This window comes from Nerophis ophidion, linkage group LG29 (assembly GCF_033978795.1).
Source record: "Nerophis ophidion isolate RoL-2023_Sa linkage group LG29, RoL_Noph_v1.0, whole genome shotgun sequence".
Classification (NCBI taxonomy): Eukaryota; Metazoa; Chordata; class Actinopteri; order Syngnathiformes; family Syngnathidae; genus Nerophis; species Nerophis ophidion.
The window spans coordinates 7,900,855-7,922,459 of record NC_084639.1 but is presented as its reverse complement, the minus strand read 5'-3'; the positions used below and the strand labels follow the sequence as shown (position 1 = coordinate 7,922,459).

Sequence of the window (21,605 nt, the reverse complement as noted above, 5' to 3'; positions counted from 1 at the left end):
TGCAGCATGAAACTGAAATAGCCATCGATGCGTTGCTATCGCTGTGTAATGCACCCAAAGTGCACTGCAGCTAATACATTTCATAGTTGCACTAAACAAATGGAGGACACAACGTCCATAGTCTTCAAAAATGATTTGAAATGTTGACACGTCAGACCACAGAACACTTTCACACGTTGCATCAGTCCATTTTAGCCAGTGGTGTTTCTGGGTGTTGTTGATAAATGGCTTTGGCTTCGCATAGTGGGGTTTTGACTTGCACTCACAGATGTAGCGACAAATTATTGTTACTAATAGTGGTTCTCTGAAGTGTTCCTGAGCACATGTGGTGATATTCTTAACACACTGATGTCGCATTTTTATGCAGTACCGCTTGAGGGATTGAAGATCTGTAATATCATTGGTTACGTGCAGTGATTTCTCCGGATTCTCTGAACCTTTTGTTGATATTAGTCCCTAAATTCCTTGCAGTAGCTGGTGGAGAAATGGTGTTCTTAAACAATTTACTCACGCATTTGTTGTTTAAGAAAGACTGAGCATTTCATGGGAGCTGCTTTTATACCCAATCACAGCACCCACATGTTCCCAATTAGCCTCCAATTAGCCGTCTTCTTCCTGAAACCACATTAAGTCACGAAAAAGGGAATTTATTAAAACTTAGAGGCAAAATGGATCAACCACAATAAACCTTCTAAAAACAGGTCCAGTGAGGATAAAGGCATGAATAAAAAACTGGTATGTATTTGTTTGGAGTCTCAGTCCAGAGAATTATTGTCGTTATTGCATTAGTTTAGTAATCTGAACTACACTGATATTGTTTCTCAATCGTGTTTTTAGTGCAGCGTGACACTGAAATAGCAATTGATGCGTTGCCATCGCTGCGTAATGCAGCCAAAGTGCACTGCAGCTAATAGATTTCATAGTTGCAGTAAAGAGGTGCATTGTTTTATCCTTACGTTGCCATCTGCACTTAGCGTGCATCATGTGAGGATCTCTTTCAATTTGTTCCCCCCTGAAAGTACTGCCTTGTTGTGACAGTTGCTTCGCCAGTGTTTTTCGTAACACAAGTTTGTTGACTCATGGCTTTTGCGGCGGGATTCTGTCTGTGGCAGAAGTGTTCTGTAAATGAGGTCCGATAACAAATTTTGCTTGACAATATTTTGACCAACCATATATTGCCATTATATTAATGAGACCGAATTAACCATTGGTGTACTGATAATACATTATAATAATGCATGTGTATCCTTTCAAATGCAATAAACTTGTATTTATCATCTACTTTAACACTGTAAATGGAAGGAAAAGATTTAAATCTCCAAGTTAAATAAAACAATAACATTAAAAAGTTCTTTGTCTTTTAGCAGCATTTTGCACTTGAATAAAAATGTCAACCAAAAGTAATACAATATCTTAAGGAAGGGACTGATGGGGGCTTCCAATATACACAACCATACCAAGAAATCAAATGGCTACATAAAGTATTGACCAAGAAAGTTGCACTTCAGTATAGACAGAGGTGGAGTTGCACATTACTTAACTGACAATCAAGGTAGGATTTTAATAATCAAAAGTATATATAGATATATATTATGTATGTATGTATGCATATGTTATATATATATATATATAATTATGTATGTATATATGTTTATATAAAATATATATATATTAGAGGTGCGCAGGTAGGCAATTATACCATCCGCAACCACATCACCAAAGTCATCATCCACCCGCCGTACACCCGAACCAACATTTTATCAGAACCGCAACTACCCGCCACTCGCCCGTTGATATACATCAGAGGTTGGCCACCTTTACCACTCAAAGAGCTATTTAAACCCGTTTCACTGAGTAAAGAAGACATTGGGAGCCGCTAACGTTCTCGCGAATATCCAATGGTGTTCATCCTGATGGAAAGAATAAGGGTGTGCTGTGAAACCCTTGCATTTGACACCTTCAACTACATGTACAAACCGATTGTTAGTCCAGCAACATGTTGTAAGCAGCTTTCGCAATCACACGTACAAGATTGAAAGGCATACTGGGTGATACCGAGTACACTGATGGTTGTGACATAAACAATTTTAACACTCTTACTAATATGCGCCACGCTGTGAAGCCACACCAAACAAGAATGACAAACACATTTCGGGAGAACATCCTCACAGTAACACAACATAAACGCAACACAACAAATACCCAGAATCCTTTGCATCCGTGACACACCCTGAATATATTATACACCTGCGCGCCCCCAACCCCGCCCACCTTACCGACGCACGGGGGGGGGGGGGTTGGTTGGTCGCGGGGTTTGTTGCTTGCGGGGTGTATAAAATAGTCAGGTTTTGTCATGGATGCAAAGGATTCTGAGTATTTGTTGTGTTGCGTTTATGTTGTGTTACTGGGAGGATGTTCTCCTGAAATGTGTTTGTCATTCTTGTTTGGTGTGGCTTCACTGTGTGGCGCATATTACTAAGAATGTTAAAATTGTTTATATCACAACCATTAGTGTACTCTGTGTCACCCAGTATGCCTTGCAGTCGTGTGCGTATGAAGCCTCAGACAACATTTTGCTGGACTGACAAGCAGATCGTACATGCTGTAGAAAGCGACGATGCCAATGGCTTCATAGCACGCCCTAATACTTATTAACTGGGTGACTGCCGGCAGTCATTCTAGAGAATGTTTGCGTTTACTAATGTCTTCTTCGCTTTGTGACACAGGTCCTAAATGGCTCTTTGAATGGTAAAGGTTACCAATCCCAGAACCATGTACATCAAATATTTCCGAATGGTTCAACCGCCATTAAAATTAAAATCTATTTTTTCTTCATGTCACCCGCCCGACCCGCGGTTTATCCGCGGACTCTGCAGATGAGACCGCAAACCGCGCATCTCTAATATATATATATATATATATATATGTATATATATAAACATATATATATATATATATATATATATATATATATATATATATATATATATATATATATATATATATATATATATATATATATATATATATATATATATATTTATCCTGACCACAAAATGGACAAGGGGTAGAAAATGGAATTACATATATTAATATATCATCTATAACAGTGGTTCTCAACCTTTTTTCAGTGATGTACCCCCTGTGAACATTTTTTTAATTCAAGTACCCCCTAATCAGAGCAGAGCATTTTTGGTTGAAAAAAAAAAAAGATAAAGAAGTAAAATACAGCACTATGTCATCAGTTTCTGATTTATTAAATTGTATAACAGTGCAAAATATTGCTCATTTGTCATCTTTCTTGAACTATTTGGAAAAAAACGATATAAAAATAACTAAAAACTTGTTGAAAAATAACCAAGTGATTCAATTATAGATAAAGATTTCTACACATACTGCGATGAGGTGGCGACTTGTCCAGGGTGTACCCCGCCTTCTGTGCGTATGGTTTGATTGTAGCTGAGATAGGCACCAGCGCCCCCCGCGACCCCAAAGGGAATAAGCGGTAGGAAAATGGATGGATGGATTTCTACACATAGAAGTTATCATCAACTTAAAGTACCCTCTTTGGGGATTTTAATAGAGATCCATCTTGATTCATGAATTCAATTCTAAACAATTCTTCACAAAAAAAGAAATCTTTAGCATCAGTATTTATGGAACATGTCCACAAAAAAATCTAGCTGTCAACACTGAATATTGCATTGTTGCCCTTTTTTTCATAGTTTATGAACTTATATTCATATTTTATTGAAGTATTTTTCAATAAATATATTTATAAAGGATTTTTGAATTGTTGCTATTTTTAGAATGTTTTTTTTTAAATCTCACGTACCCTTTGGCATACCTTCAAGTACCCCCAGGGGTACGCGTACCCCCAATCTTTAAAGTTTGCTGGTTTTTTTCACTAATATAGGGACTTTTGTCAAGGCTAGAACCAATTATTCATGTTTGTGTTGATTCCAACGGTGACCCAATTAAGTTTGTAAATCGAGGTTCCACTTTATATCAGAATCTGCTTTATTGAACAAGTATGTTTAACAAAAGGAATTTGACTTGGTAGACTGTGCTGGCTTTGTTTAATGTCAACAATAAATATTAACAATTAACTAAATAACGATTAACTAAATATATAAACAAGTACTTATTTCACTGCGTTTATCAGATGGATAGCCAGGTGGAAGAAACTGTTCTTATGACGGGTTGTTTTGCCGTAAAGTGATATAAATGGTATTATATATTAATGAGATATATATAAAATAGTCAAAAATAAACAGTTGAAACAATCAGTAATTTTACCAATTAATCAGCCGAGATAATATAGTCAAATGTCTATCGTTAATAATGGCCCAAAAATCATTTATATTTGCTTTTTCCAGAATACATTTAAATATATTTTTTGTCATGTTTCACCGAAAAATAAAAACATCCAAAATACGGGATGTAAAAATAATAAACTTCAGCTTTACAGAAGCTACATCCGTTCTGAAAGCAATCTTTGTGTCTTGTGGTATCGATGTCTACTGCTACTCATAGCGTTACCAGATCGGTCGTAGCAAAGATAATTACAACCGTCTCGTGTGTAGGTGTGCGGCATTTATGTCTTCAGGCCCTTTCAAGCAGAGGCCACAATTTGAGTCAGCAACCGAGAGGGTTGGTAGGTTATCCTCTCTCTGGTCATTCTTGTGTCAACATTGTCTGTTATGATGCAAAACATTTCAAACCTTTAACAAGGCGCCCTCTTTTGTCTCCCCTCTCATGTGGCGGGTATACTGTACATACTGTACCACTGTAAATCACATATGTGGTGAATGCGAACAGCTGCGCACACACACACACACACACTTTTGTATTTGTTTCCTTCTAGAGAACTCCAAACAAAGCCTACCTCTCTAGGACCACCCTTTCTACATGTATAAAGATGTGTATTTACAACATTAATAATATATAAATACTACGCAAATATAAAAAAGCTTGTTGTGAAAAATTTGTTAGAATTTCACAAGAAAAAGATCATAATTTCAGAAGAAAAATGTAGAATTTTGGCAATAATATAATGCAAGTTGTAATTTTAATCAACGCAAGTCAAAAGAAAACCTGAATATTTGTGCAATATTATGATGAAAGTTGGAATTTTACTCAAAAACAGTCGCAATTTTTACAAGAAAAGCTTAAACTTTCGGCAATTTTTTGAAGAGTCGTAATTTTACTCGACACAAGTCACAATTTTATAAGAAAAAAATGTTGTCTATTATAATAATAATTGGAATTTTACTTGGCAAAATTATGACAATTCATGATTTTAGTCCATTTTACAATAACAAAAAAAGGAAATCATGTGATAAAAGTCAGAATTTTACATGACAAATGTCACCATTTTGCATTAAAAAGTAATACTTTTACATGAAAAAGTAGTAATTTTACATTAAAAAGTAAAAATTTTACATGAAAAAGTAATAATTTTTTCAAGAAAGTTTAAAAAAATTACAGAAACAGAAAGGATATGAGAAATTGTTCCCAATTTATAAGAAAAATGTTGACATATTGTGAGAGACTGCTTTTAGTTAATTTATTTTGTTTGGAATTTTTTTATTTTCTTATTTACTTCAAGTTATTACAGTATGTCTCTATATACATATTTATTTCAATTGTTTTTATTAACTTTGGCCAAAGGTCGCACATTTCAATTTCTTACACACACTTGTTATTTCATATGTAGACTAGAGTGGGAGCACTTTTAAAACTGACACAGTCAATTTGAAAATCCCTCCTTTTTTGGGACCATCCTAACTTTGATAGATTTCACCACCAAGGGTGCAAATGAGATCTCTATTTTTTTTTTTTTTTGGTAGACAAACGAGTGACGGACCACAGATGGTCCCTGTGCCGCACTTTGGGCATCCCAGCTGTAAAAGCTAACTGTTAATGGCCAGTATAGTTTTAGTACTGTAGTGTATTTCTTCATCCTATGGTCACATATGGGACATGGGTTGTCTTAGCACCAGCACCAGAAGTCGTAAAATCAGCTGTTCACCTGGCGGGTTTTTTCGGGGATGAATAGGGAAGTCCTTCTTTAGCTGCCGTCTTGTTTTATCATATATTGCAGCATTTGCACCTGTCAATGTTTACTTTTGTATGCACATTAAATAAATAAAAAAATCCAGACTTTGGGGCAATGTTCACAGACTGGAGTATTTGGCTCTCTATTAGATGCAATGGTTTTCCGTATTGGGACCATTATTTCGGTCCTAACTTGTTCACCGGTCCTCATATGGACGGTACTTTTCCTTGTTGATGTCTCACGAAGGGTAGAAATACAAGAACACACACACACTGTTAGCAGCTGAACAAATTGGTGGTAAAACATCCTTTTCCACCCCAAATTTCAAAACAGTTGACTTTTCTAGTATCCAAAATATATCTGACACTTAGACTTTCACTGAACTGTGTTTGCAGAGTGGCTCCGCCGCTCTTAGCCTTATCTTTAATCGACTGTAATGAACCCAAGTTGTTACCACAGACTTGAAAACGTTAAGATTTCAAGCTGGGGCTGTTGCTACGTTGCTATGGAATTAACTTTTTCCCATAACCTCGCACTCTTGGTGATGTGTTGCAAACGTTGTAATCACCGGGTGTGTTCCTGCAACGTTTTGGAAGCGGGGGATAGTGCGACCAGCTGCAGGACAGGAAATCACCAAGGAAAGTAAAATGCCATGTGCTTCCAAGAGCGATCATGACATAACTTTGCAACTTTGGACTTCTCAATCCTGACTCCCTACTTTTGGAGAGTCTGCATGACCTCACTCAGTAAATGTTTTTGGTTCCTTCGACGGATTTGCATGTGTAGATTTCCCCTTTTTTCACCCCTCTAAAGAGGAACATTTCGAAACATGTTGAGTTGTCCCTGCAGAGGAAGTCGTTTTTCACCCCGGGGTGTGTCCGTGATCCGTCATCGCTTGTGTATCCCTCACTTTTTAATACGTACATTCAAGCTTGTCACTTGACGTAGCAGAAACATTACAGTTTTAAGTTTCACGTTTACTTTTGGGTTTTTCTATTGAATAACGTGATGGTATGTCAATATGGACACAGGACACAATGGTTGGAGAGACCACATTATTAAGGAAGTGAACCATATTATTTTTTTATACAAGCCTGTGGTCGATCCAGCAGATAGCAGAAGTGAGAAAATATTTTTTCACAGCACAAAACTTTATGTATAAACTAGTGCAGAGGTTCTCAAATGGGGGTACTTGAAGGTATGCCAAGGGGTACGCGAGATTTTTAAAAAATATTCTGAAAATAGCAACAATTCAAAAATCCTTTATAAATATATTTATTGAATAATACCTCAACAAAATATGAAAGTAAGTTCATAAACTGAGAAAAGAAATGCAACAAATGCAATATTCAGTGTTGACAGCTAGATTTTTTTGTGGACATGTTCCATAAATATTGATGTTACAGATTTCTTTTTTTGTGAAGAAATGTTTAGAATTAAAGGGGAACATTATCACAAATTCAGAAGGGTTAAAACCAATAAAAATCAGTTCCCAGTGGCTTATTTTATTTTATTTTTCGAAGTTTTTTTCAAAATTTTACCCGTCCCGGAATATCCCTAAAAAAAGCTTTAAAGTGCTTGATTTTCGCTATTTGCCTAAGCCACTGTCCATTTCCCTGTGATGTCACATAGCGATTCCAATACAAACAATGGCGAATAGCAAAGCAAGATATAGCGAAATTAGCTCGGATTCAGACTCGGATTTCAGCGGCTTAAACGATTCAACAGATTACGCATGTATTGAAACAGATGGTTGGAGTATGGAGGCAGATAGTGAAAACAAAATTGAAGAAGAAACTGAAGCTATTGAGCGAATAGCTATTGACGCTATTCGGCCATGCATGTCTGTCTTAGCATCGCCGGTAAAATGTGCAGACCAACCGATCAGGACTTTCGCATTGACATTGGATCAACTTAAATCCGTCGATTGGTAAGTGTTTGTTTCGCATTAAATGTGGGTGGAAGGAAACGCTGGATGTAAATATAGTTTCAAATGTACATACAGGAAGCCTAAATAGCATGTTAGCATCGATTAGCTGGCAGTCATGCCGCGACCAAATATGTCTGATTAGCACATAAGTCAATAAAATCAACAACTCTCACCTTTGTGATTTCGTTGACTTTATCGTTGGGAATGCATCTGCTTTGAGTGTCGCAGGACATCCAGACATTCTTGCCATCTCTGTCATAGCATCGCCAGTAAAAACCAAACGAGGGACTCTCGCATCTCTTGACACTGGAGCAACTTAAATCCGTCGACTAGTATTTGTTTGTTTGGCATTAAATGTGGATGGAGGGAAAGGCTGGATGTAAATATAGCTAAAAATGAGGCATAATGCTGCAATATATACACAGCTAGCCTAAATAGCATGTTAGCATCGATTAGCATGCTGTGCTAATTAATGCACATTCTACGTAAATCAACTTGAATACGTCCCTGATCGTGTTGTTACACCCTCCTACAACACACCGACGAGTCATGATGTCTCCAAGGTATTGGAAAATGGTCGAAATAACGGAAAATAACCGAGCTGATTTGACTCGATGCATGTGATGTGGTAGGGAAAAATGGCGTTGAGTATGGATGTGACGTCACGTTCTGACGTCGTCGCTCAGAAAGGGATAAACAGAAACGTGTTTAATTCGCCAAAATTCACCCATTTAGAGTTCGGAAATCGGTAAAAAAAATATAGATGGTGTTTTTTCTGCAACATCAAGGTATATATTGACGCTTACATAGGTCTGGTGATAATGTTCCCCTTTAAGTTCATGAATCCAGATGGATCTCTATTAAAATCCCCAAAGAGGGCGCTTTAAGTTGATGATTACTTCTATGTGTAGAAATCTTTATTGATAATTGAATCACTTGTTTATTTTTCAACAAGTTTTTAGTTATTCCATCCATCCATCCATCATCTTCCGTTTATCCGAGGTCGGGTCGCGGGGGCAGCAGCCTAAGCAGGGAAGCCCAGACTTCCCTCTCTCCAACCACTTCGTCTAGCTCTTCCCGGGGGATCCCGAGGCGTTCCCAGGCCAGCCGGGAGACATAGTCTTCCCAACGTGTCCTGGGTCTTCCCCGTGGCCTCCTACCAGCTGGACGTGCCCTAAACACCTCCCTAGGGAGGCGTTCGGGTGGCATCCTGACCAGATGCCCGAACCACCTCATCTGGCTCCTCTCGATGTGGAGGAGCAGCGGCTTTACGTTGAGCTCCTTCCGAATGGCAGAGCTTCTCACCCTATCTCTAAGGGAGAGCCCCGCCACCCGGCGGAGGAAACTCATTTCGGCCGCTTGTACCCGTGATCTTATCCTTTCGGTCATGACCCAGAGCTCATGACCATAGGTGAGGATGGGAACGTAGATCGACCGGTAAATTGAGAGATTTGCCTTCCGGCTCAGCTCCTTCTTCACCACAACGGATCGATACAACGTCCGCATTACTGTAGACGCCGCACCGATCCGCCTGTCGATCTCACGATCCACTCTTCCCCCACTCGTGAACAGGACTCCTAGGTACTTGAACTCTTCCACTTGGGGCAGGGTCTCCTCCCCAACCCGGTTATTTTTATCTTTATATCTTATTTTTATATATTTTTTTTCAAAATAGTTCAAGAAAGACCACTACAAATGAGCAATATTTTGCACTGTTATACAATTTAATGAATCAGAAACTGATGACATAGTCCTGTATTTTACTTCATCTCTTTTTTTCAACCAAAAATGTTTTGCTCTGATTAGGGGGAACTTGAATTAAAAAAATGTTCAAATGGGGGTACATCGCTGAAAAAATGTTGAGAATCACAGTATCAAATCAAATCAAATTAACTTGATTTATAAAGCACATTTAAAATTTACCACAGGGGTAGCCAAAGTGCTGTACAATGGGCAGGTTAAAAGATAATACGAGGACCGAGAAAACAACACAACACAAACCGAACATGATAAAAAATAAATAAATAAAACATAAAAACAGGTTCACAACAGGTGTATAATGGGGCGCCATTGCAGGATGGATATCACTTAGTGTTAAAAGCCAAGGAATAAAAGCATGTTTTTAAGAGAGATTTAAAAACAGGATGAGAGGAGGCTTGTCTAACACTCAGAGGTAGGTCGTTCCAGAGCTTGGGAGCAGCAGCAGCAAAAGCTCTGTCACCTCTAAGCTTCATCCTTGTGTCAGGGACCGTCAGTAGCAGCTGATCGGCTGATCTTAGGGATCGAGTGGGGCAGTAAGGCTGAAGGAGGTCGGAGAGATATGTTGGCGCGAGGTTGTTTAGACATTTAAAAGCAAATAGGAGTTTAAAATTGATTCGATAACGCACAGTACTAGTGCTGTGCGATTTTGACACAAATATATCCTGATATAGGTAATATTAATACCTATCACGATAAAGTATTCTTTTGTCAAAATTATATAAACATGCACCTGGGGATAGGTTGATTGGCAACACTAAATTGGCCCTAATGTGTGAATGTTGTCTGTTGGCCCTGCGATGAGGTGGTGACTTGTCCAGGGTGTACCCCGCCTTCCGCCCGAATGCAGCTGAGATAGGCTCCAGGGTGAAGTGTCTTGCCCAAGGACACAACGGACGTGACTAGAGGATTGAACCAGTAACCCTCAGATTACTGGCACAGCCACTCTACTAACTTCGCCACGCCAATTTATTTGTGGGTTAGATTCCCTATTAAACTCATTACATCTTGCGGGACAAATTGCACAAGTCAGAGGGCCGTAGTTTGGACACCCCTGTTATAAAGTGATCCTGCCAACTACTGGCCTGGCATGCATACTAAATTGCTTTTGCAGTTTAATCCAAAGATGTTGTGTAAACTTGTGTGGCTTCCATGAGTTTAGTCCTTCGTCCAAATCCGCCGTCAACTGGCACACTCTGGTTTAGTTTCATGTCAAAGCAGACAGGGATGGTTGTGTTTGTGTTCGAAGTCGCCGCGAAGGATTACATCACAGCAACACCATTTGGGCTCTGGGCCCAGTACTTACTTAACCCGGGCCATGGATGTTAGAATACCAAAGCAAAAGATACTTTACTTTTACAGCCTGCTTTCACGATGCTGGGAGCTACAACAACAACAAAAAACTGACACTCCATAAAATATGTCAAATAAAAGTACTGCTTTTTTTTTTTTTAGATAAAAAGAGTTCTGGGGAACAGGTTTGACAGTATGGGAGAATGTTATTTCTGTGCATACCAGAGTAAAAGATGTCAGAGTTGCACAGAGGGGAAACGTCATTCCCACATAGCCACATGATTGTAGCACTGACTATTCCCCTGTCTGTTGTAGGCAAGAGGCTAGCACGTGTTCTCACAAGAATAAAAAGGCACATTGTACAGAAATGATAATTTTTCATCAGCAGATGCTATATTTTGCCATGAAAATACTCTTTTGCCATAATTTGAAAGACATTAGAAGGCTGTTTTCAGAGAATTTATTAAAACAACAAAGCTTTTTTTTTGGCGTAAGCCTAAAAATACCTTTGTTATAAACTCAACCCGTTTCATTCCCTTTTTTTGTAAAAGCACATTAAAATTTGGTTCATTAAGCTGCAATCTGATTAGTGCAACTTTGTTTTTCAAACCCCCCCAAACATAAAAAATCTGTCTTAATAATTGCAATTAAATTGAGTAAAGGAATACAAACCAAAAAGCTATTCATCCATCCATCTTCTTCCGCATATCCAAGGTTGGGTCGCGAGGGCAGTAGCCTAAGCAGGAAAGCCCAGACTTTCCTTTCCCCAGACACTTGGTCCAGCTCCTCTTGGGGTATCCTGATGCGTCTCCAGGCCACCCGGGAGACATAGTCTTCCCAACGGGTCCTGGGTCTTCCCTGTGGCCTCCTACCGGTCGGACGTGCCCTAAACACCTCCCTAGGGAGGCGTTCGGGTGGCATCCTGACCAGATGCCAGAACCATCTCAACTGGCTCCTCTCGATGTGGAGGAGCAGTGGCTTTAGTTTGAGCTTCTCACCCTATCTCTAAGGGAGAGCCCCACAACCCAGCGGAGGAAGCTCATTTCGGCCGCTTGTACCTGGGATCTTGTCCCTTTCAGTCATAACCCAAAGTTCATGACCATAGGTGAACGTAGATCGACCGGTAAATTGAGAGCTTTGCCTTCCGACTCAGCTCCTTCTTCACCACAACAGATCGATACAGTGTCTGCATTTCTTAAGACGCCGTACCGATCCGCCTGTCGACCTCACAATCCACTCTTCCCTCACTCTTGAACAAGACTCCGAGGTACTTGAACTTCTCCACTTGGGACAAGATCTCCTCCCCAAGATGGCACTCCACCCTTTTCCGGGTGAGAACCATGGATTCGGACTTGGAGGTGCTGATTCCCATCCCACTCGCTTCACACTCGGCTGTGAACCGATCCAATGAGAGCTCAAGATCCTGGCCAGATGAAGCCATCAGGACCACATCATCTGCAAAAAGCAGAGACCTAATCCTTCTGCCACCAAACCAGATACCCTCAACGCCCTTACTGCGCCTAGAAATTCTGTCCATAAAGGTTATGAACAAAATCGGTGACAAAAGGGCAGCCTAGGCGGATTCCAACCCTCACTGGAAACGTGTCCGACTTACTGCCGGCAATGCGGACCAAGCTCTGACACTGATCATACAGGGAGCGGACCGCCACAATCAGACAGTCCGTTACCCCATACTCTCTGAGCACTCCCCACAGGACTTCCCACGGTGCACGGTCGAATGCCTTCTCCAAGTCCACAAAGCACATGTAGACTGGTTGGGCAAACTCCCAACCGGTACCCGCAAGGACCCTGCCGAGAGTATAGAGCTGGTCCACAGTTTCACGACCAGGACGAAAATCCCACAGTTCCTCCTGAATCATAGGTTTGACTATCCGGCGTAGCCTCCTCTCCAGTACACCTGAATAGATCTTACCGGGAAGGCTGAGGATGACGCACATGTCCATCGTTTTATTTCTATCCATTGGTAAATAACACTATAATAATTAACGTTGGCCATAATTAGGGTTTCAGTGATGAGACTGGCAACAATGATTTCTTTATTATGATATTTTGCACATGGCAGATTTGCTCAAGATTTAGTACTTCTCCTTATGGGTAATGGTTTTAGGGCAAAATGGCAAAGTATTGTATCGTTTCGGCCTTTATGGCAATGGTGTTTCTGGGTGCTCTGATTTTGGACAACTGCTTACAAAGTTGTAGAATCTGATAACGTCTTCTTGTCGTAGTCACGTGGACAAGCAAACCGCCACGACCGGTATTTTGAGATCATGACGCCACCATCTCTTCACATTAGACCCTATTCCACCAACATTTCAGGAACTTTTTAAATCCAGGAACTAAAAGTTTGTGCAGAGGTGTGTGGTTTGTGTTTCCACCATATTCAGGTAGTTCATACAAATCAGTTTGATAATGTATGGAGGAATGGTTTAGCATACAGTATTTGTCCACTGATTTTATGTAAATGAACAGACAATATTAGGTCATATTTTGTTAAGTATAGTATAAGTAAAATAAATGCAAAGCAATAATATACAAAACAATATGATTTAGAAACAAAGTATACCAGATTTTACATTCAAATTCAGCTGGGCTTTTGTCCTCCGTGTCCAACAGTCAGATCGTAGCAGGGGGTGTATATTGTAGCGTTCTGGAAGAGTTAGTGCTGCAAGGGGTTCTGGGTATTTGTTATGTTGTGTGTTCTCCCGAAATGTGTTTGTCACTCTTGTTTGGTGTGGGTTCGCAGCGTGGCACAAATTTGTAACAGTGTTAAAGTTTTTTTATACGGCCACCCTCAGTGTGACCTGCATGGCTGTTGACCAAGTATGCCTTGCCTTCACTTGTGTGTGTGAAAAACCGTAGATCTTATGTGAATGGGCTGACACGCAAAGGCAGTGCCTTTAAGGTAAGCCCCCTATATTGTAGTCCGGGTGGAAATCGGGAGAAATCCGGGAGAATGGTTGCCCGGGGAAATTTTCGGGAGGGGCACTGAAATTCGGGAATCTCCCGGGAAAATGAGGAGGGTTGGCAAGGATGACTGGGAGACTTCTCCCTTCCGTACAGCGGCGTTTTAAAAAGTCATACATTTTACTTTTTAAAACCGATACCGATAATTTCCGATATTACAGTTTAAAGCATTTATGCTTGTGCCACATGTGTTCTATCGTGAAGCTTCTGGGGTCGTTTAACATAAGTGCTAGTCTAAATTCCCGAATCTCATCTCTCGGACATCCCCTTTTATGGTCATTTTCCCTCATGCTTGTTGTGTACTTTTCCCACAACGTGTTGGTTGAATGTAAGCACTGTTTAGCAGGCATGTGAGGCAGGAAACGCACCACGTGTGAGTGTGTCAATGGTATTCAGGAAGTTGGATAGGAGAGGAAGCAGTAAAGAATTGCTTTAGTTCCAGAGCAGAAAGAAACCGCCTTCTGTATATCTGCTACCCAGCCTTACACCAATAAGACTCTCTCATTTGAATTTTTTTTTTGCTTTTATTAGCATTGATAAACTCAAAAATGACATTCTTATTTTTTGTTTTATATAGCTTAGGTATAGTACTCCATGTTACAATCCAACAAAGCAGCCAACATCGGAACATACCAAAATTCCTCCAGTTTGGTAGGGCTACATCTGTTGATTAAGTTAATAATCAAGTAATCTATTGATTAGTTTGTCCGAGTAATCGAGTAAAACCCACTTTATAGTAGGCCTCGTGGATAGATATTTAGATAGTACTTTAATGATTCCTTCAGGAGAGTTCCCTCAGGAAAATTAAAATTCCAGCAGCAGTGTACAGACTCGAAATCAATTTTAAAAAACATAACAATGAGAATAAAAATAAACAGCAACAATAAGAAAAAAAATATAACAGTAAAAATAAGAATATAACGAGAGAAACTAGGCATTAGTGACCATGTTATGAAAAATATGACATATATATAAAATGTCAGATTTATTCACAAAAAAATCTGATTTACGATTTATTCAGATTTTTGCCCCCCACCCCCAAAAACTTTCTAAAGACACACATAAATACAAATGAAAGATATAAATCAAAACCGTTTTTTGTTCTATTTGATCAAAAACTATAGGTTTGAAATAGGGCTGGGCGATATGGCCTTTTATTAATATCTCGATATTTTGGGTCCATGTCACGATACATGATATATATCTCGATATTGGGACAAGTAATCTATTGTTTTAGTTTTTTAGATTAATCGAGTAATTGAACAAAACCCACTCTATAGTAGGCTTTGTGGATAGGTAGATAGTACTTTATTGATTCCTTCAGGAGAGTTCCCTCAGGAAAAATAAAATTCCAGCAGCAGTGTACAGAATTAAGATCAAATTTAAAAAGTAATTAACGGGGGTATACTGTAAATGGAAATAAAATAGAAAATATAACAATGAGAATAAAAATAAAAAGCAACAATAAGACAAAAATATGTAACAGTAAAAATAAGAATATGACAAGAGAAACTAGGCAGTAGTGACCATGTTATGAAAAATATGACCTAAATATAAAATGTCAGATTTATTCACCAAAAAAAAAAAGATTTACGATTTATTCAGATTCTTGCCCCCCCAAAAACTTTCTAAAGACACAAATAAATACAAATGAAATATATAAATCAAAGCCAGTTTTTATTTTATTTGATCAAAAACTATTAGTTTGAAATAGGGCTGGGCGATATGGCCTTTTATTAATATCTCGATATTTTGGGGCCATGTCACGATACACGATATATATCTCGATATTTTGCCTTAGCCTTGAATGAACACTTGTCACATATAATCACAGCAGTATGATGATTCTGTGTCTACATTAAAACATTCTTCTTCATACTGTATTAATATATGCTCATTTTAAACTTTCATGCAGAGAGGGAAATCACAGCTAAGTCAATTTACCAAAACTGTATTTATTAAACAGTTATTAAGCAGTGGCACAAACATTCATGTCATTTCAAAACAGAAAGTGCAAGATTGTCAGAGACATTTTAAAACAAAATATCAGTGCACTTTTGTGCATGATGTCACTAAGATGACATATCAAAAGAACACTAAATCAAAGTGCACGTTTTGTACAGAACGCCACTACAATAGTTAAAAGCAAATCAAGTGCACTTTTGTGCATGATGTCACACAAGATATTTCAATAAATGTCAAATAAATATGAGCTGCATAATAGGAAATCAAATGGTTTATGTCCTTCGCTATGTGGTAGGTTCCCGCGGACGTTATCTACCTCTGTTATTGACTATTTTTTTCATACGGTGTTGATGTGGACATTGTTGCTTCGGCATTTTGTGGGTGTGGCACTGAACGGAGATGTAGACATGCAGTTTCAAGCACTTTTTATTCTCTAGCGGGTGACTTTTCAAATGATTCTACAGATTAGCAGTGCTGCTACTTTTTGTAGCAACGCTTTTGCCGCATAATTGTTCAACACATTCCCGCTTGAAGCCAAACCCCCAGCAGATGATGGATCCTGTGCAAAGTAAATTTCTTACCAGATTGGCACCTTCTCTGTCTCGCATTACCACTCGCAACGCACCGTTAGCATCACAGCTAATGTTACCCATGTAGCTACCTCTCTGCTCTTGGTGGGCGTGTGACATTGCATATGTGACGTGTGTAAGAAGGTGCACTTGTGTATGTCTCTTTGAGAAGGAGAGACAAGAAAGAGTGGGAAACACCTGTCGTGTAATGCCCGCAGCTAAAAGCAACTGTGTGAGAACATGTACTCGAATATCACGATATAGTCATTTTCTATATCGCACAGAGACAAACCCGGAATATATCGATATATCGCCCAGCCCTAGTCTGAAATGACACTGCATCATACACTTCATTTTCCTCGGAGCAAAATTCTAATTCAAATTTTTTTTTAAGCTAGATATAAATTGTAATTTTTATGAAATACTTTTCTATTAACGAAATTAAGAGCTTCTTCTGGGAAGCTCAATACTTACGTCTTGAACAAATTATTTCTGTTCACAAAAATGTAGCATTGTACATTGCGTGCAAATAAATAGTGATTTCCAACATTGCGGTTAATGAAGTCCAAACTTATTTCTTTGATCAAATTCTTCTGCAAACAAAATTGTAGTATTGTACACTGTATGCAAATAAATAATGAAGTAGAGCGTTGAGAGGAATATAGTTTTTGCGAGTGTTATGAAAAATGCAGTCTTTTTCATTGTATGGGCATCACATCTTTAACGACATACAGAAGAACCGCTTCTTTGTCTTCATACATGGTATCATCATCCACCATCATACATCATACAACAAATGATTCCACCACAATCAAAGTGTTTGTTGTTGTTCGCCTCGTAATGAGTTGCCCTTCCTGCCCTCCGCTCCGGTTTCAGATGCAGGAATGTTTGTTGTCCTGCTGCCTTTTTAAAACAAACTTTGCAGCAGGCAGTCATTTCTTTCACACCTTTTTCCGCAAAACCAAACCACTGAAAGCACTTTTCTTTGGAACAAACATCTCGCGCGCGTTAGCATTAGCGTGCACATCACTTGTGCACGCCAGCTTTCCGAGACTCTTATTTTGTTAGCGCAGGCAGCATGAAGTAGGGCTTTTATTGTGAAGATAGGAAATGTGCAATCGGCCTTTAGAGTTTTGACGGAAGGGACGGCGCGAAAGTCTGTTGAAATAAAAAGTGTTTCTCGCCTTCCTCTCTGTCATTTTTTCCTAATAATGAACTGGCAGCAGCCAGCGTCATCTCACAAGACCCTCGGGTGCCGTGAATGTCAATCAAGCAAGCTACGGAATTTGCCGCCAATGTTTTTCTTGTAAAGTGTATGGAAGCTGGATGAATTAGATGCCAAAAACCAACCACTTTCATGTGGTATTGTACAGAAAGGACAACTTTTTTTCTCCTCCATTTGAAAATGTGGGCGTTATCATCATTACTGTCTGATTCCAATCAATGCAAGTCATCAGAATCAGGCAATACACCAACTTATATTCTTGTATTCGTGAAAGAAAGACATCTATATGTGTTACACATGCTTGTATTATCATTAAACACATTTAACTTGTTTACAAAAATGTCTCTTTCATAAATAAATAAATATAAATGATATATATAAATGAGGTAGATCCCCTCGAGTTGGTCAATTCAAAAGTAGCTCGCCTGCAGAAAAAGTGTGGGCACCCCTTATGTAGATGATGTATCGAGACTAGAGATGTCCGATAAGGGATTTTTTGCCGATATCTCGATATTGTCCAACTCTTTATTACTGATACCGATATCAACTGATACCGATATATTTAGTCGTGGAATTAACACATTATGCCTAATTTTGTTGTGATGCCCCCATATTGCACATGTACGAAAAAAGATCTCTAAGCGTATGGCGACTTATCCAGGGTGTACCCCGCCTTCCGCCCGATTGTAGCTGAGATAGGCGCCAGCGCCCCCCGCGACCCCAAAAAGGGAATACGCGGTAGAAAATGGATGGATGGATGGAGTATTTTTATATTAAACAAGGTAAAATGTGTGTTAGATTATAGGGCAATGCGTATATTGTATTATGCACTTATATTGCCATACATCAGCTACTGTGTGGAAGTGTGGGGGAACACATATAAGAGTAACAAAGGCATTGTATCAACTACAAAAAAGAGCGATGAGAATTATTCATAAAGTAGATTACTTAGAACACACTAACATATTACTATTGAAACTTCAGGAGCTAGTAAAGCTACAGACATTGTGTGTCATGTTTAAGGCTAAAAGTAAAACATAACCAGCAAATTTACAAAAAATGTTTGTCATCACTTCTGAGAGTACAGAGCATGGAAGAAAAGGTCATTTCAAACAGAAATATTCAAGGACAACTTTAAAACAAATGTGTACATCAGTGGTGGGGGTAAAATTGTGGAATTCTCTTTACAATGAGATAAAAGATTGTAAAAAAAAATATTCCAATTGAAAAAATGTATAAAGATAGAACAATAAGATCATATGGACAGCCATAAGTTTACATTTTGCTTTTTATTTATTATTTTACTTATTTTTTGTCTGGTTTTGTATTTGCTTTGTGTCATTTTGTGAGGTGTATATCTATTATTATTATTTATTTCTCTGTTTGGTTTATACTTTATGAAGTTTTGCACTTGTGTTTTTTTTGTGTTTTTTTGATAGTTTCATTACATCGTGGATGTATTTGTTGGTTTAAATGATATTCATGAAGTAAGATAATGTATTATGTCAAAGGGGGCAGGAATCTATAAGATTTTTCTTCATCCTGCTTCTTCTCAGGCATTGTTGTGTGAATTTTAATTGTATAATTTACGTATAATTGTGTGTCGATCAAAATGCACATCAATGAAGGAGATAGATAAAAAATGAAATGAAAAAAAAAATGAAACAATGTAACAAGGTTTTTCAAAATAAATCAACTGAAGTTATGGACAAAAGTGCCAACATGGCACTGCCGTATTTATTATTGAAGTCACAAAGTGCATTATTTTTTTTTAACATGTTTTGAAACAGCAGCTTGGAATTTGGGACCTGCTCTCCCCGAGAGAGCATGACGAGGTTTAGGTTCAGGGTTGCGGTGGGGGGATAGGGGGTAGCGGGGGGTGTATATTGTAGCGACCCGGAAGAGTTAGTGCTGCTAGGGTTTCTGGGTATTTGTTCTGTTGTGTTGTGTTGCGGTGCGGATACATTCAAATTCAGCTAGGCTTTAGTCCTCCGTGTCCAACAGTCGGATCGTAGCAGGAGGTGTATATTGTAGTGTCCCGGAAGAGTTAGTGCTGCAAAATGTTCTGGGTATTTGTTCTGTTGTGTTTATGTTGTTTGTTCTCCCGAAATGTGTTTGTCATTCTTGTTTGGTGTGGGTTCACAGTGTGGTAATAGTGTTAAAGTTGTTTATACGGCCACCCTCAGTGTGACCTGTATGGCTGTTTACCAAGTATGCTTTGCATTCACTTGTTTGAGTGTGTGAAAAGCCGTAGGCATTATGTGATTGGGCCGGCACGCAAAGGCAGTGCCTTTAAGATTTATTGGCGTTTTGCACTTTTATCTATGTATGCGTACACAGCGGCGTTTTAAAAAGTCATAAGTTTTACTTTTTGAAACCGATACCGATAATTTCCGATATGACATTTTAAAGCATTTATAGGCAGGCCGAAATTATCGGACATCTCTAATCGAGACAGATCCATTCAGAGTTTGAGCAGTATAGGAATTGACTATACACTATAACACATTAACAAATGCTGCATCACATGAATGTTTTTTTAAAGTAATACCCTTGTGGCATGACAAAAAACACAAGTAATGTATAAAAACTTGTTTACTTTTTGGTTTGAAATAAAACACAAAGCAGTTTGGCTAATGAAGATGAAGTCTAATAAACACGCTTTGTTCTTCTTTTTGTTCAGTACAACAGTTTGGCCAACAATAATAAATAGGAGTGACACCTCTCACATCGAATACACATTTTTCATAGTCTTCGTTCAGTTCGATGAGATGCCAAAACATTTGAGCTAGTATTGATGGTATTTCACCACTGTTAAATAAAGAAGTGAACATCCCAGTCAACAACATAAAGACTTTATAAACAAGTTGTGACAACGTTCACAACTCATTGCCCGCTGCAAAACATCGAATAGTTTTCCCTTTCGCTGTATACATTTAGTGTAGGGACAAGTGTCTCCAATATTGTCCACATATGTCTCCATCTAAACACAGCAGTGCGGCAAAGTTGGTGTCCGCCAAGATTATCAAGCCAAACTCTAGTGCGCATGTGCCTGAATTTATGTTGCTGAAAATGTATTAATAAATGAACGTTTTTCTGTAATTAGAAAATCAAACGGTATTCGTAGCCGTCTGGAATTTTATCGCAAATTGTCATTATACCGTTTATCATTACATCCCTCATCCATTAAAGGCCTACTGAAACCCACTACTACCGACCACGCAGTCTGATAGTTTATATATCAATGATGAAATATTAACATTGCAACACATGCCAATACGGCCTTTTTAGTTTACTAAATTACAATTTTAAATTTTCCGCGGAGTTTTTCTGTTGAAAATGACGCGTATTTGTGACGTTATTGGTTGGAGGGGACATATTAGCCCAGCACCACTCACGGCTGAAAGTCATCTCTTTTCATCGCGCAATTACACAGTATTTTGGACATCTGTGTTGCTGAATCTTTTGGAATTTGTTCAATTATTAATGGAGAAGTCAAAGTAGAAAGATGGAGGTGGGAAGATTTTATCCTTTAGCCACACAAACACACGGTGTTTCCTCGTTTAAAATTCCCGGAGATGAAGCTTTACTATGGATCAAAACGGTCAAGCGAACATGGATCATGACTACATGTCGACCGGCAGTTTTCAGTGAGAAAATTGTGGAAATAAGTCTCCTCTTACCGGAGATCTGCGAAGCTTCTGTCGTGCTGCAGCTGCTGTGACTTCCCTCAGAGACTGGCATCAAGACACCGTGGACACACCCCTTTGACTATCAGGTACTATTTGACTCACTAAAACACTAGCAACACAATAGAAA

General features: G+C 38.8%; 1 protein-coding gene across 4 annotated transcripts in view; it reads left to right on the top strand.

The window, feature by feature from the left end:
* The window catches only part of diaph2 (diaphanous-related formin 2), a 1,158,885-nt gene that overhangs the window by 2,323 nt on the left and 1,134,957 nt on the right, over positions 1-21,605 (top strand). The window lies entirely within an intron of this gene.